We start from the raw sequence: 16,546 nt of genomic DNA, 5'->3' as shown, positions 1-16,546 counted from the left end.
CAGTAGTGGGTTCATGGGTCACTGGCATCACTTGGAGTGGCACCCGGGCAAGGACACTGCCTGCTTTGAGGGAGGGTCTGCCTAGCAGTAGAGTGGAGCTCTTAACCTGGGGTTTGTGCATTTAATTCAGAGAGCAGGTGAACTTGGAAGGGGAAAGGGTTTATGTTTTTTTCTTTGCTGAAATACTGACATTTAATATGTCTTTCAAAATATAAAGTTAGGCCACAAATCACAGTAGTGTGAGCAGTACCTAAGACTTTGATTCCAAGAGAGGTCACGGATACTTTTATATCATATGTTGAAGATAATCTCAAAATACTGTTTACACTATTTTGAAACTGCAGTAGCTATTAGACCAGCTGCTAGATTTGTTAGTTAATACAATATATCATTAAAGAAGCACATACATTACTACAATTTAAAAAGTATTCTAGTAACTGTAATTCAATGAAATTGGTTTCTTTTGTATGCTTATTTTGTATTTTTGTATTTTGTCTCATGCATTTAAAAATGTAATTCTAAAAAAATGTAATTCCAAGAGAGGTACCCCAGGAGGTACCGGATGGCCAAAGGGTCTCTTTAACACAAAAAAGCTTAAGGATACCCCTCCTAGAGGCAGGAAAAGAAGAAAACTATTTTGAAAACATTTTCAGAATTATTTCCTTCAAACACAGATCAGTGGATGAGATTAGGGGTCATTGGGAGAGATGGGGCTCTTCTGGGGTACCAGGATCATTTTTTTTTTTGCTCTTTATCATCTACACTTTGTGTCAGTCTTGTTCTGCTACCAGGCACAGGGAGCGTCCTCACTGTGGCAGAGACATTCAGTGCCCCAGGGGTCAGGGTGGTTACTTCTTGCCGCAAGGTCTTAGGGATGACTGCCTCAGAGAGACCTTGATTACTAATTAACTAGCAAATCTGATCCTGAAAAAGAGCTGGGTGGTCATTTGCTTTTGAACTCCATTAACATCAGTACAGTAACCAGTCACCAGGGCTGTGGCTGCTTTCTGTGGTGCTCTGCCCTGACTGCCAGCCCATCCTTCAGAGAGCGGGAGCAGCGGGGGGGATGAGGTATGTACCTAAACTGTGTGCTTTCGTACAGCTGCAGATGTGTGTGTGCGAGTGTGCGTGGACTTGTGCTCAGCTCTTTCAATCAAATGCCCTTGTGAATTGGTTAAACACAGACAAAAAAAAAAAAAAATCAACAACACACCACAGAATTACACAAACACATGTTAAACAAAATTCAGCTCTTTTTTTCTTGGGATGTATGTGTGTGTGCATGTCTGTGTGGTGATGAATGATTTAATATTCAGGGTGAGGTAACTGGTAGAAATTCTTTCTGATTCTTGAGATGAGGTGGGGGAAGTGAGGGGAAGGAGTTAGAATTTGGAAGTTAGATTAGGGCATTTGGGGATGTTCCTTCTAAAAGGATGTGGAGCTGTGACTGAGAAGTGGTATTTAGAGAACCCATCACGGTCAGGAAATTGAGAAATCTATATATTTCTATCCCTGTGAGTTTGGTGCCTTTATTGATCAAATAAAGAATTATTATGGGGAAGAGTCTAAAAGTGTGTGTGTGTGTGAAGTACTGGGGTGTGTGCACGCTTTGGTGTGTAGTGATTTCCTGTGGGGTCTGGAAGGAGGTTATGAAGGGAAAGACTTGGCGTCTGAACTGTCTCCTGTCCAAATGGAACGAAAGTGCCAAGGGGAAAGGGAAGGTGACGGATTGTTGCTGGCTCCTCTCTGGTAAAACGAAGTAAGAGATGGTGGTATCCTCACTAGTGGTTGAGAGTCTAGCTAAACACACGTGGGCATTCCTTTTCTGATGGGCCGTGGAGGTGAGAGGGAAGAGTTGCAACTGGGGAAACAGGAGACCAAGATCAGTCCCCCAGGTCTCACTAGAAAAAGCTTCCATGGGTTCCTGATAGAGGGTCTGAATGGCAGCTTTCATGTGCTAAAGGGACCTCCAGATCTCCAAACTGTCTATTGCTCTTTGTCACGGTGTGGAGCAGTGTGTATGTGTGGTGGGCAGGTAGGAGGAAGAGGGAGGGGGTCTTTGGTTTGCTGTCCTGAGAAGGACCAAATGATGGGGAGGACCTTCTGTCCTGTACCCCCAACTGAAGATAGCTCGTCGCTGTTTCACTCATGCTTCCGCAGATGCCAGTGATTTTTATTATCCGGCATCCCTCACAAATGGGAGTTTTGATGGGCTAATAACGTTACTCTATAAACTGCTCCCTGAGCATGGAATACTAAGGACTAGATGGCTCTAGAAGAAGAAATTGTCCATCTAAAAATTTCCAAAACTGCAGAACGTGATGGAGCAGATAAGCCTTTGCACACCCTGCTGCTGGGGTCACCGTAGGTCATAGCTGTCTTCTAGACACAATCCCTTTGGATTCAGATGGGGAAAATGAGGCCCAAGGTTTCCCAAGGCCACACAGCTAAGTCGGGTCAAGCTGGCTTTTAGATCTTTGCACTTTGGATGTGACCAGACTAGGGAGAAAAAGATCGTTAGCTCCTTTTTTCCTTCCCATTCTCTAAATATCCGGACGACAATGTACAAAGTCAGTAAATTTTGCCCAGGAGTTTTGAGGAATAGCCATGACTTGCTGGGGTCCTCTTTGCAAGTTATTCTCAGCCTCTGTAAAACTAACCCTCTCTTTTCCACGAGAGCTCTTGCCTTGTGTTATCAAAGGATTTTTGAAAGAAAGGCTTAGAATGCATATGTAAATCAGCTAATGGCTATAATTCAGAAAAAAATGAAAATTGATTATCCAGTTTTTCCTAATGAATTCAGATAGCAATCTCAGTAGTTTGGGCCCCACCTGCTTTATCCATCTACTTTGCCTAAATGATTATAACAGTACCAGGAAAATGAGCTTTGGCAATTATTCGTATAACCATTTTAATTCAAGGAAAAAATTACCGTTGGAGTCTGCACAATTTATGTACAGTAATAATTTGCAGCTTTTCCATGAGATTTTCCCTAAGCAGCCTAATTAAAATTGCAACCCTCATTCACGTTCCTCGTCCTTACCCCGCCCAAGCTTTATTTTTCTCCACAGCACTTACCAAAGTCTAACCTATGGATATGCATTTATTTTTTTGTCTCTTTTTTTCTACCCACAGGAATATAAGTCCCATGAGGGCAAGAATTTTTACCTTTTTGTTTGTTGTTGCATAACCAGCTCCTGGAAGAGTGCTTGGCACATTGTAGGAGCTTAATAAATAATTGATGAGTGAATAAATAAACTGCAGTCAGATCTCCTGTTCCTCCAAAGACAAAGGATTGATAAACATGGGGAACTCGTTCTCCTGGCTCTCACAGAGAATTTAAAACAGTCCTGTGGGTTGTAAACTTCAAGTGAATTGACTACTACAACAGATGCTTACAAAACAGCTTTGAAACCCCCCAGGGGCTGTGGAGACTGAAATGTTGCAGAATTCTTTCCTTTTCTTTCTGTAAGCTTCCTACCCGGAGGTTGTCTTTGGAAGGACACAGGCATCTCCCATGCATCCTCCACCCTCTTAAATTAAAAACTTTTATCATCACGAATGTGTAAGTTTTCTGTACTTGCATCGTATGTGGAAGTGAGCTTTGGATTCAGACTGCCTGGGCCTCAGGCAATCTGGAGTCTCTGAGGCTCAGTTAGCTCATTTGTCAAATGGCGATAATACAGTCTCAGCTTAGAGGATGGCTGTGGGGACGAAATGAAATAATGCACCTAAGTGCTTCGCCCAGTGCCACACACGTTCTGAGTACTTGGTTAATGACCCAGGTACTATTTGACAAAAGCACAATCTCACTAAAAGCCTAAGCTGGAGTACACTGTGGGCATTATTACATGGACTACAGAGTAGTGCTTACAAGTTCTGGCTGTGAAGTCCAAAGGGCGGGTATTCAAATTGTGGCTTTACTCCTTATCAGCTGTGTGACATCAGGCAGGTTATGTGGGCTTGCTAAAGCTTAACTTCCTCATCTGAAAGCGAAGATGGTAGCAATAACTCACTGGGGGTTATAACAAAGATTACATGCAATGGATTATATAAACCTCTTAGAACATTACTCAATTACTGGTAGCGATTATTATCATTAAAATTGCACAGTTTATGTGTCATATGAAATAGAATATCCAAAGATTGATGACAGACTGCCAAGTAACAGTTTTTTAAAACAGTTTTTCTTTGATCTTGATTTTTTTTCTAAATTGCATTTCAAATTGAGATTATAGGTTTCACCACTGAGATCCATATAATTTGGGAAGTAAGGTGAATCAGATGATGCTGATGAGGTTTTTTTTTTCCATAAGGTTTAAGGAAATGTTTCTCTTCTATAGCTAGAAAATAATTATCATTGTTCCATAGAGCCAGTAGCCATATTTGAATATGATGCAAAAGGACTTTTGATAGGAGGCAAACAGATTTTTTAAAATGCAAGTGATATTTTTTCAAGTCATATTTACCCATGTATATTAATTATCTATTGCTGCATAGCAAATTACCCCAAAATTTCACAGCTTGAAGCAATGAACATTTATTATCTCACAGTTCCTGTGGGTTAGGAATACTTCGCTAGGTGGTTCTGGTTCAAGGTCTCTCATGAGGTTGCAGCCAGGATGCTGCCCAGGGCTGCTGTCATGTGAAGCCTTCACTGGGGCTGGAGAATCTGCTTCTGAGATGCCTCACTCACATGGCTGTTGGCAGGAGGTCTCAGTTCCTTGCTGGCTGTTGGCCCTTTCTGTAGGTCTGCTTGAGCGTCCTTATGGCATGGCAGCTGGCTTCTCCAAGAACTGATCCAAGAGAAAGAGGAAGGAGGAAGATGTAATGCCTTTTGTATCCCAGTCTTGGAAGTCACACACCACCCGCTCTGCTGTATTCTGTTTGTTAGAAGTGAGTCACTAAGTCCAGCCCACTCTCATGGGGTGAGGGATGGGGGGCTTGGCTCCACCTCTTGAAGGGAAGAGTATAGAAGAATTTGTGCATCTTTATTTTAAAAAAACCCACCATATCATGATTTTGAATAATATTAAGTTTTATTTTATTTCATAACTTACTCCATCCTCTCTCTATAGATATCTATACTATTCACAATCTATTGCTGTTATATATCATGTTACAGTGAAGAACCTGTATCTGTACATACATTGCTTTCCACACATGCAAGTGTATTTTTTTTTAACATTTTTATTGGAGTATAATTGCTTTACAGTGGTGTGTTAGTTTCTGCTGTATAACAAAGCGAATCAGCTATAAGTATACTTATAAACCCATACATATATCCCTCCTGCGTCTCCCTCCCACCCTCCCTATCCCACCCCTCTAGGTGGACACAAAGCACCGAGCTGATTTCCCTGTGCTATGCGGCTGCTTCCCACTAGCTATCTATTTTACATTTGGTAGTATATATATGTCCATGCCACTCTCTCACTTCATCCCAGCTTACCCTTTACACTCCCCGTGTCCTCAAGTCCATTCTCTACGTCTGCGTCTTTATTCCTGTCCTGCTCCTAGGTTCTTCAGAACCTTTTTTTTTTTTTTTTAGATTCCATATATATGTGTTAGCACACGGTATTTGTTTTTCTCTTTCTGACTTACTTCACTCTGTATGACAGACTCTAGGTCCATCCACCTCACTACAAATAACTCAATTTCATTTCTTTTTATGGATGAGTAATATTCCATTGTTTATATGTGCCACATCTTCTTTATCCATTCATCTGTCGATGGACACTTAGGTGGCTTCCATGTCCTGGCTATTGTAAATAGAACTGCAATGAACATTGTGGCACATGACTCTTTTTGAATTATGGTTTTCTCGTGGTATATGCCCAGTAGTGGGATTGCTGGGTCGTATGGTAGTTCTATTTTTAGTTTTTTAAGGAACCACCATACTGTTCTCTATAGTGGCTGTATCAATTTACGTTCCCACCAACAGTACAAGAGGGTTCCCTTTTCTCTACACCCTCTCCAGCATTTATTGTTTGTAGATTTTTTGATGATGGCCATTCTGACTGGTGTGAGGTGATATCTCATTGTAGCTTTGATTTGCATTTCTCTAATGATTAGTGATGTTGAGCATCCTTTCATGTGTTTGCTGGCAATCTGTATATCTTCTTTGGAGAAATGTCTGTTTAGGTCTTCTGCCCATTTCTGGATTGGGTTGTTTGTTTTGTTGATACTGAGCTGCATGAGATGCTTGTATATTTTGGAGATTAATCCTTTGTCAGTTGCTTCATTTGCAAATATTTTCTCCCATTCTGAGGGTTGTCTTTTCATCTTGTTTATGGTTTCCTTTGCTCTGCAAAAGCTTGTAAGTTTCTTTAGGTCCCATTTGTTTATTTTTGTTTTTATTTCCATTTCTCTAGGAGGTGGGTCAAAAACGATCTTGCTGTGATTTATGTCATAGAGTGTTCTGCCTATGTTTTCCTCTAAAAGTTGTATAGTGTCTGGCCTTACATTTAGGTCTTAAATCCATTGTGAGTTTATTTTAGTGTATGGTGTTAGGGAGTGTTCTAATTTCATTCTTTTACATGTACCTGTCCAGTTTTCCCAGCACCACTTATTGAAGAGGATGTCTTTTCTTCATTGTATATTCTTGCCTCTTTTATCAAAAATAAGGTGACCATATGTGTGTGGGTTTATCTCTGGGTTTTCTATCCTGTTCCATTGATCTATATTTCTGTTTTTGTCCCAGTACCATACTGTCTTGATCACTGTAGCTTTGTAGTATAGTCTGAAATCAGGGAGCCTGATTCCTCCAGCTCTGTTTTTCTTTCTCAAGATTGCTTTGGCTCTTCGGGGTCTTTTGTGTTTCCCTACAAATTGTGAAATTTTTTGTTCTAGTTCTCTGAAAAATGCCATTGGTAGTTTGATAGGGAGTGCATTGAATCTGTAGATTGCTTTGGGTAGTATAGTCATTTTCACAATGTTGATTCTTCCAATCCAAGAACATGGTATATCTCTCCATCTGTTTGTATCATCTTTAATTTCTTTCATCATTGTCTTATAGTTTTCTGCATACAGGTGTTTTGTCTCCTTAGGTAGGTTTATTCCTAGGTATTTTATTCTTTTTGTTGCAATGGTAAATGAGAATGTTTCCTTAATTTCTCTTTCAGATTTTTTGCTGTTAGTGTAGAGGAATGCAAGAGATTTTTGTGCAGTAATTTTGTATCCTGCTACTTTACCAAATTCATTGATTAGTCCTAGTAGTTTTCTGGTAGCATCTTTAGGATTCTGTATGTATAGTATAATGTCATCTGCAAACAGTGACAGTTTTACTTCTTTTCCTATTTGGATTCCTTTTATTTCTTTTTCTTCTCTGGTTGCTGTGGCTAAAACTTCCAAAGCTATGTTAAATAATAGTGGTGAGAGTGGGAAACCTTGTCTTGTTCCTGATCTTAGTGGAAATGGTTTCAGTTTTTCACCATTGAGAATGATGTTGGCTGTGGGTTTGTCATATATGGCCTTTATTATGTTAAGGTAAGTTTCCTCTATGCCTACTTTCTGGAGGGTTTTTATCATAAATGGGTGTTGAATTTTGTTGAAAGCTTTTTCTGCATCTATTGAGATGATTATATGGTCTTTTTGCATTCCTGGGATAAACCCCACTTGATCATAGTATACGATCCTTTTAATGTGCTGTTGGATTCTGTTTGCTAGTTGTTGAGGATTTTTGCATTTATGTTCATCAGTGATATTGGCCTGTAGTTTTCTTTTTTGTGACATCTTCGTCAGGTTTTGGTATCAGGGTGATGGTGGCCTTGTAGAATGAGTTTGGGAGTGTTCCTCCTTCTGCTATATTTTGGAAGAGTTTGAGAAGGATAAGCATTAGCTCTTTTCTAAATGTTTGATAGAATTTACCTGTGAAGCCATCTGGTCCTGGGCTTTTGTTTGTTGGAAGATTTTTAATCACAGTTTCAATTTCAGTGCATGTGATTGGTCTGTTCATATTTTCTATTTCTTCCTGGGTCAATCGCAGAAGGTTGTGCATTTCTAAGAATTTGTCCATTTCTTTCAGGTTGTCATTTTATTGGCATATAGTTGCTTGTAGTAATCTCTCATGATCCTTTGTATTTCTGCAGTGTCAGTTGTTACTTCTCCTTTTTCATTTCTAATTCTATTGATTTGAGTCTTCTCCCTTTTTTTCTTGATGAGTCTGGCTAATGGTTTATCAGTTTTGTTTATCTTCTCAAAGAACCAGCTTTTAGTTTTATTGATCTTTGCTATCGTTTCCTTCCTTTCTTTTTCATTTACTTCTGATCTGGTCTTTATGATTTCTTTCCTTCTGCTAACTTTGGGGTTTTTTTTTTCTTCTTTCTCTAATTGCTTTCAGTGTAAGGTTTGGTTGTTTATTTGAGATATTTCTTGTTTCTTGAGGTAGGATTGTATGGCTATAAACTTCCCTCTTAGAACTACTTTTGCTGCCCATAGGTTTTGGGTTGTCGTGTTTTCATTGTCATTTGTTTCTAGGTATTTTTTGATTTCCTCTTTGATTTCTTCAATGATCTCTTGGTTATTTAGTAGTGTATTGTTTAGCCTCCATGTGTTTGTATTTTTTACGGATTTTTTCCTGTAATTGATATCTAGTCTTATAGTGTTGTGGTCGGAAAAGGTACTTGATACGATTTCAGTTTTTCTAAATTTTCTAAGTCTTGATTTGTGACCCAAGATGTAATCTCTCCTGGAGAATGTTCCATGAGCACTTGAGAAGAAAGTGTATTCTGTTGTTTTTGGATGGAATGTCCTATGAATATCAATTAAGTTCATCTTGTTTAATGTATCATTTAAAGCTTGTGTTTCCTTATTTATTCTCATTTTGGATGATCTGTCCATTGGTGAAAGTGGGGTGTTTAAGTCACTTACTATTATTGAGTTACTGTCGATTTCCCCTTTTATGGCTGTTAACATTTAACTTATGTATTGAGGTGTTCCTCTGTTGGGTGCATAAATATTTACAATTGTTATATCTTCTTCTTGGATTGATCTCTTGATCATTATGTAATGTCCTTGTCTCTTGTAATAGTCTTTATTTTAAAGTCTATTTTGTCTTATATGTGAATTGCTACTCCAGCTTTCTTTTGATTTCCATTTGCATGGAATATTTTTTTCCGTCCCCTTACTTTCAGTCTGTATGTGTCCCTTGGTCTGAAGTGGGTCTCTTGTAGACAGCATATATATGGGTCTTGTTTTTGTATTCTTTCAGCCAGTCTATGTCTTTTGGTTGGAGCATTTAATCCATTTACATTTAAGGTAGTTATTGATACGTATGTTACTATTACCATTTTCTTAATTGCTTTGGGTTTGTTATTGTAGGTCTTTTCCTTCTCTTGTGTTTCCTGCCTAGAGAAGTTCCTTTAGCGTTTGTTGTAAAGCTGGTTTGGTGGTGCTGAATTCTCTTAGCTTTTGCTTGTCTGTAAAGGTTTTAATTTCTCCATCAAATCTGAATGAGATCCTTGCTGGATAGAATAATCTTGGTTGCAGTTTTTTTCCTTTCAACACTTTAAATATGTCCTGCCCCACCCTTCTGGCTTGCAGAGTTTCTGCTGAAAGATCAGCTGTTAACCTTATGGGAATTCCCTTGTGTGTTATTTGTTGCTTTTTCCTTGCTGCTTTTAATATTTTTTCTTTGTATTAAATTTTGGTAGTTTGATTAATATGTGTCTTGGCGTGTTTCTTCTTGGATTTATCCTGTATGGGACTTTTTGCACTTCCTGGACTTAATTGACTATTTCCTTTCCCATATTAGGGAAGCTTTCAACTATAATCTCTTAAAATATTTTCTCAGTCCCTTTCTTTTTCTCTTCTTTTTCTGGGACCCCTGTAATTCAAATGTTAGTGCGTTTAATGTTGCCCCAGCGGTCTCTGAGACTGTCCTCAATTCTTTTCATTCTGTTTTCTTTATTCTGCTCTGTGGTAGTTATTTCCACTATTTTATCTTCTAGGTCATTTATCTGTTCTTCTGCCTCAGTTATTCTGTTATTGATTCCTTCTAGAGAATTTTAAATTTCATTTATTGTGTTGTTCGTCATTGTTTGCTTGCTCTTTAGTTCTTCTAGGTCCTTGTTAAACGTTTCTTGTATTTTCTCCATTCTGTTTTCAAGATTTTGGATCATCTTTACTATCTTTACTGTGAATTCTTTTTCAGGTAGACTGCCTATTTCCTCTTCATTTGTTTGGTCTGATGGGTTTTTCCTTTGCTCCTTCATCTGCTGTGTATTTCTCTGTCTTCTCATTTTGCTTAACATACTGTGTTTGTGGTCTCCTTTTCGCAGGCCACAGGTTTGTAGTTCCCGTTGTTTTTGGTGTCTGCCCCCAGTGGGTAAGGTTGGTTCTGTGGGTTGTGTAGGCTTCCTGGTGGAGGGGACTAGTGCCTGTGTTCTGGTGGATGAGGCTGGATCTTGTCTCTCTGGTGGGCAGAACCATGTCCAGTGGTGTGTTTTGGGGTGTTTGTGAACTTATTATGATTTTAGGCAGCCACTCTGCTAATGGGTGGTGTTGTGTTCCTGTGTTGCTAGTTTTTTGGCATGGGGTATCCAGCACTGTAGCTTGCTAGTTGTTGAGTGGATCTGGGTCTTAGTGTTGAGATGGAGATCTCTGGGAGAGCTCTCGCTGATTGAGATTACATGGGTCTGTGAGGTCTGTGGTGGAATAATGTCTTGAACTCGGCTCTCCCACCTAAGCGGCTCAGGCCTGACACCCGGCCGGAGCACGAAGACCTTGTCAGCCACATGGCTCAGAAGAAAAGGGAGAAAAAAAAACAGAAAGAAAGAAAAATTAAATAAATAAAATGAAGTTATTAAAATAAAAAAATTATTAAAATAAAAAAATAAAAAAGTAATTAAAAAAAAAAAGAAAGAAGAGAGCAACCAAACCAATAAACAATTCCACCAATGATAACAAGTGCTAAAAAGTATTAAAAAAAAAAGCAAAAACGGACAAACAGAACGCTAGGACAAGTGGTAAAAACAAAGCTATTCAGACAAAATCACAGAAAGAAGCATACACATACACACTCACAAAAAGAGAAAAAGGAACAAAATATATATATATTTTAAAAAAAAGGAAGAGAGCAGCCAAATTAATAAACAAGTCTACCAATGATAATAAACTCTAAATAGTAAACTAAGATAGACATAAAACCAGAAACAAATTACATGCAGAAAGCAAACCCCAAGTCTACAGTTGCTCCCAAAGTCCACCACCTCGATTTTGGGATGTTTCATTGTCTATTCAGGTATTCCACAGATGCAGGGTACATCAACTTGACTGTGGAGATTTAATCTGCTGCTCCTGAGACTGCTGGGAGAGATTTCCCTTTCTCTTCTGTTTTCGCACAGCTTCTGGGGTTCAGCTTTGGATTTGGCCCCGCCTCTGCATGTAGGTCGCCTGGGGGCATCTGTTCTTTGACCAGACAGGAGGGGGTTAAAGGAGCAGCTGATTAGGGGGCTCTGGCTCACGCAGGCCGGGGGGAGGGAGGGGTACGGAATGCGGAGCGAGCTTCCAGCGGCGGAGGCTGGTGTGACATTGCACCAGCATGAGGCGCGCTGTGTGTTCTCCCGGGGACGTTGTCCCTGGATCACGGGACCCTGGAAGTGGCGGGCTGCACAGGCTCCCGGGAGGGGAGGTGTGGATAGTGACCTGTGCTTGCACACAGGCTTCTTGGTGGCTGCAGCAGCAGCCTTAGCATTTCATGCCCGTCTCTGGTGTCCGCGCTGATAGCCACGGCTTGGGCCTGTCTTTGGAGCTCGTTTAGGCGGTGCTCTGAATCCCGTCTCCTCGTGCACCGCAAAACAATGGTCTCTTGCCTCTTCGGCAGGTCCAGACTTTTTCCTGGACTCCCTCCTGGCTAGCTGTGGTGCACTAGCCCCCTTCAGGCTGTGTTCACACAGCCAACCCCAGTCCTCTCCCTGGGATCTGACCTCCGAAGCCGCAAGTATATTTATGGACTAAATTTCTATAAATGGACATCCAGATTACGGGTGTAAATAACTTGAGTAGCTTTTGCCAAGTCTTTATTGAGCATATAGTGTTTACAGTTTGACTAGTAAATGGTGGGTGACTTTTTCTTCATAGCATGTAACACAGTATGTTAACAGCCATTTGGGAAAAATTTTAAATTAGTATGAAGAACAGTCTCCTATTTCACAGCTGTCAGCAACCACCAAAGAGAAGGAGACATGGTCACTTCCATAGGCATTCTGATAACTCTGCTCCTTGCCAGTGAACATGAGATCGCTCTTGATCTCATTAGTTAATTTAATTATATCAGGCATGGAAGGCTATTAATATTTATGGAGTTTTACATGCAAGATTAGTATTATGGAATATCTTATAAAGCCTTTGGGAATGTAATGTATTGGGGAAGGACAGGTATGAAAGATTAGAGCTGGGTCATTTACTTTAGAAAAACCAAGGCAATCCTTGTTGTAGAGAAGGGTACAACCCCATTTCCTTTTGCATGTTAAGAGGGTATTATGGTGACAAATAGCGTTTTCTCATCAGTGTGTTTAAGCCTTCTTCTGCCTGAGGACCATCTGGAGGTTGTGTGAGGACACATCGATTGGGTGGATAGTGAGGCTGCAAGAAAATATCAAACAACTAAGTTGAGCTGAGGATTTAAGATTCGCGAGCTGGGGAGTTTTTTTTTTTTTTTTTTTTTTTTTTTTTTTTAATTTTATTTATTTATTTATTTATTTATTTATGGCTGTGTTGGGTCTTCGTTTCTGTGTGAGGGCTTTCTCTAGTCGCGGCAAGTGGGGGCCACTCTTCATCGCGGTGCGCAGGCCTCTCACTATCGTGGCCTCTCCCGTTGTGGAGCACAGGCTCCAGACGCGCAGGCTCAGCAATTGTGGCGCACGGGCTCAGTCGCTCCGCGGCATGTGGGATCTTCCCAGACCAGGGCTCGAACCCGTGTCCCCTGCATTGGCAGGCAGATTCTCAACCACTGCGCCACCAGGGAAGCCCAGCTGGGGAGTTTTGAATGAAGACTTCAGGGAAGAAGAGAAGGGATGTGCTTTTTGAGTAAAAATAGTGTGATTTACAAGGCAGCCCGGGAGAGGAGCTGTGAGTGGGCTGGTGGAGAATTGGACTTTGAATGGGCAAGATTGCTGCTCATAGCTCCTCCTGCTTCCTCCTAGATTTCTGCACCTGTGTCTCAGGTACCACGTGAGTCACCTGACACATGGGGCCATAAAGCACTTAGCAGATAGGAGTTCATATCAGAACAAGTTCATAAGGACAGCTGCCAGGAACGTGCATCTTCCACTTTACAAAGCACTGAGTAAGGTGGGGTGCCACCCTCACGAGAGAGGGATTGACACATTTCTTAGGAACATGCTGTTTCGTACCCAAGAGTATTTTCTCTATGGTAAGTAATAAATAAGGATATGTAATGCTTTATCATTTAAGATGTTTTTATTTGATTCTCACAATAAGAAGATGATGATAGATAGTAATAGATATTCTTAGTTCCATTTTTGCACCTCAGACAACTGAGATTCAAGAGTGTTAAATAAATTCTTTGGCGACCACAGCAAGAAATGGTAGGGCTAAAAGCAAGCTCAGATCTTCTCAAGCTGTACTTAGCATGCTCTCACACTGAGAAAGAGAACTTGGGCATATAATGAAGAAGGAAAATGCCAGTGATATGTTTAGCACAGGGATCTTCTGTGGAAGAGAAGAGTAAAGAAGCAAGCAATTTGGGTGACTCATTCAAACATGACATATAAAAGCTGGTATGAATTTTGTAGATCTTCTCGTTCAACCTCTTTAATTAATTGTAAGTGAGGAAACAGAGAACCAGAAAGCTTAAGTAAATTTCTCAAGGTCATCTGGCTAGTTATTTTCAGAATGAGGAATAAAATTAAGGTCTTCTGATTTTCAAGAAAGAGCACATCCCTTCTCTTCTTCTTTCTACCGTACATTGCCTTTATTGGGTAGAAGGAAATAGTGGTATTGGAATTTAAGTCCACTTAAGGCAGGTACCATCATTGTATCCTCTAAAGTACCTTCACAGTGTACTATAATTAGGAAGTATTCAGGTTATTTTGTAAATATTCAGTCAAGGAATAAAATGTTATTGGTCAGTAAGTATTGATTATGTAGATTCTGCTTGTAGGTATTTAGGAAGGAAATAAAGAGGAAGAAGCAGGCATAATTCTCACACCCTAAGAGCTTACAATTTGAGAAAGAAAAAGGGTGTTGTAAACCTAAGAAAGTAGGCATACCTTTGGGGGAAAAGCCTTAGGAAAACTTATCCTTGGTCACAAATGAGCTGAGGTTAGAGAGGGCGCATTGATATACTGGAGATACTGGAAGAGTTGGGAGGGGTGCTTTGATGGGGTTGAAAACTTTCAAGGAGCCACCCATGCCCCATTACTCCCTCCAAATGTATTTCATTTTTCTTTATTACTGTCTCCTACTTCATTTTTGTCCCTAATTGCACTCTCCTTAATTTACACCTGCTGTTTCCCCTCCCCCTCATAGGATAATGTCATTCAGTGTTATTAAATCCACTGAACTCAAGGTTTCCCAAGTGATTCTCAAACAGGAGTGGAGGGGAAGTGAAGCTCAAAGTGATCTAGGGAACTTTTAAAACCTACACAGAAGGGTTCCGGATGGTAGACTGATCACAGGATTTTACCTTTTTTCCTTTCCAGACTTCCCTTGACATTCTAATAAAGATGTACGAAATGAAATGAGTCTGTAACAGTATGGACGAAGAAAGGCAGACAGAACCATTGTGCTGGGGATTCAGAGCAGAGAGCAGCTCAGCTGATAATCAGCCTGGGAAAGGGGGTCTGCAGTGGAGGTGGGGGCAGTTCTGAGCTGGGAGTAGGAGGGTACAGAGAGCAGGAGAGGGATGTGGGGCTGTGTTCAGCTGTGGTTGGGCTTAAGAAGGGGCTGTGAAGAGTGCTGTTTTCCAGAAAGTACATTTACTAGGATATATTCTGGTAGAGAATATAAACTATTCCTTTATAAAGAGATGGTTTTCAGCTATTTCTTTGTATGTTACAACTCACATGAAGGCTATTACTTGTTATGAGCAATAGTTACAAAGGTCAAATGGAGAGGGAAGTAGCTGTGTATTCTTAAAAAAAATCTCCCTGGAGATATTGATGTACCACTCCTGCATACTTCAAAGATTGATTTAAAGAAAGCTTGACTTGGATCCTTTTGTAAAATAAATAACTGCCCTCTAACTTATATTATTTTTTAAATCCAAATTTTATTTTTTCTTTCCTTTTCACTAGTGCCCCTATGATTACTGGTGAGGTTCCTGGGATGAAGGCACACTGTTTCCCATTCCTTCCCCACCTTTCCTCTTGGGAAACAGGAACGAGGACCCTGCAGTGAGTGCATGGCCAAAGGATCCTGTGGTGGTGTTTCCACTCAGTCTTGCTCCCCAATCAGCAAATACTCACTTAGAGCACCTGCCAGGTAGCGTGCACTGAGGCATGGTGGAGTTCTTGCCGGGACTGTCCACATCAGAGAGCACAAGGAAAAGGAAAAAAAAACAATTATTAAGAAAAAGATACAGTGATAACAGACTTAGAGAAGGAACTTATGGTTACTGGGGCGGGGGGGGGGGCGGGGGGATAGATTGGGAGATTGGGATGGACATAAATACACTGCTATATTTAAAATAGATAAGCAATAAGGACCTACTCTATAGCACAGGTCTGTAGTAACCTAAATGGGAAAAGAACTTGAAAAAAGGAAAGATATATGTATATGTATAACTGAATCACTATGCTGTACACCTGAAGCTAACACAACATTGTCAATCAGCTATACTCCAATATAAAATAAAAATTTTAAAAATGATACAGTGATTAAAAAAAAAGGAAGGTGGCATCACTAGGCTAATTGAAAGGGATCTGGATTTCCAGAGGCGGCAACTGCCAGCAGAAGAATGGCCCTGGACCCTCTGCCCTGGCTCCACTCAGCTGCCCCAGAGCCAAGGGAACCGGTATCTGAGGCTCTCAGGCCGAGAGGGACGACTTGGGGAGGGGTAAGAAGCTCGTACTCACTTTCCTCTAGTAGCTTCAAAGTTAGTAGGGAAGACAGATTCTCCTCAGGGTTATAAATCTAGATAGAGTGCTTGGGAGCGAGAGAGGGAGGGTTATTAATTTGAAGTCCTGGGGGAGATATTGTTTGACCTGGTAAGTGGAGAAGGTGCTGTCGGGGAGTGTGTGTTCCGAGAAGCTGGGCCCTGGAGCGCAGACTGGTAGTGAATTTCAGCTCCACCATTTGTCTGTGGTTGCTGACGAGTTTTATACCGTTTTGACCTCTGTTTTCTCGTTTATAAAATGGAGATGAATATCTGCCTTTCAGGGTTATACAGATACCTAATCAAGCTTGGAAAATACCTGGCACATAGAAGACCAGAAACTTAGTGATAATGATTATTAAGAGTCAGATGGTAATAGATGACACGCCCTTTTGTCTCATAAGCAATGGAAACCATTTTAAACTTGTGAGGCCTCAAAACCAGTGGCCCATTAGTATAGATAATTCTGCTCCTTCCACTCTTCTCTCC

At 40.5% G+C, this 16,546-nt stretch overlaps 1 protein-coding gene across 4 annotated transcripts in view; it reads left to right on the top strand.

The window, feature by feature from the left end:
- MGAM (maltase-glucoamylase) overlaps nt 1–16,546 on the top strand; it is a 145,270-nt gene that overhangs the window by 45,317 nt on the left and 83,407 nt on the right. Inside the window, exon 1 of one of the 4 annotated variants that reach the window (XM_057549687.1) lies at nt 983–1,071. The exons of 2 other annotated variants lie outside the window; for them this stretch is intronic. The gene's annotated coding sequence lies outside the window, so the exon portion shown is untranslated. Of the gene's footprint in view, nt 1–982; nt 1,072–4,831; nt 4,897–16,546 lie in introns of those variants that run through there. One more of the 4 variants, XM_057549686.1, reaches the window with a different exon arrangement.

The sequence above is a fragment of the Balaenoptera acutorostrata genome, chromosome 7 (assembly GCF_949987535.1).
Source record: "Balaenoptera acutorostrata chromosome 7, mBalAcu1.1, whole genome shotgun sequence".
NCBI classification, from domain to species: domain Eukaryota; kingdom Metazoa; phylum Chordata; class Mammalia; order Artiodactyla; family Balaenopteridae; genus Balaenoptera; species Balaenoptera acutorostrata.
Note: the sequence above shows the minus strand (reverse complement) of the source record. Positions and strands in the feature narration are given on the sequence as shown.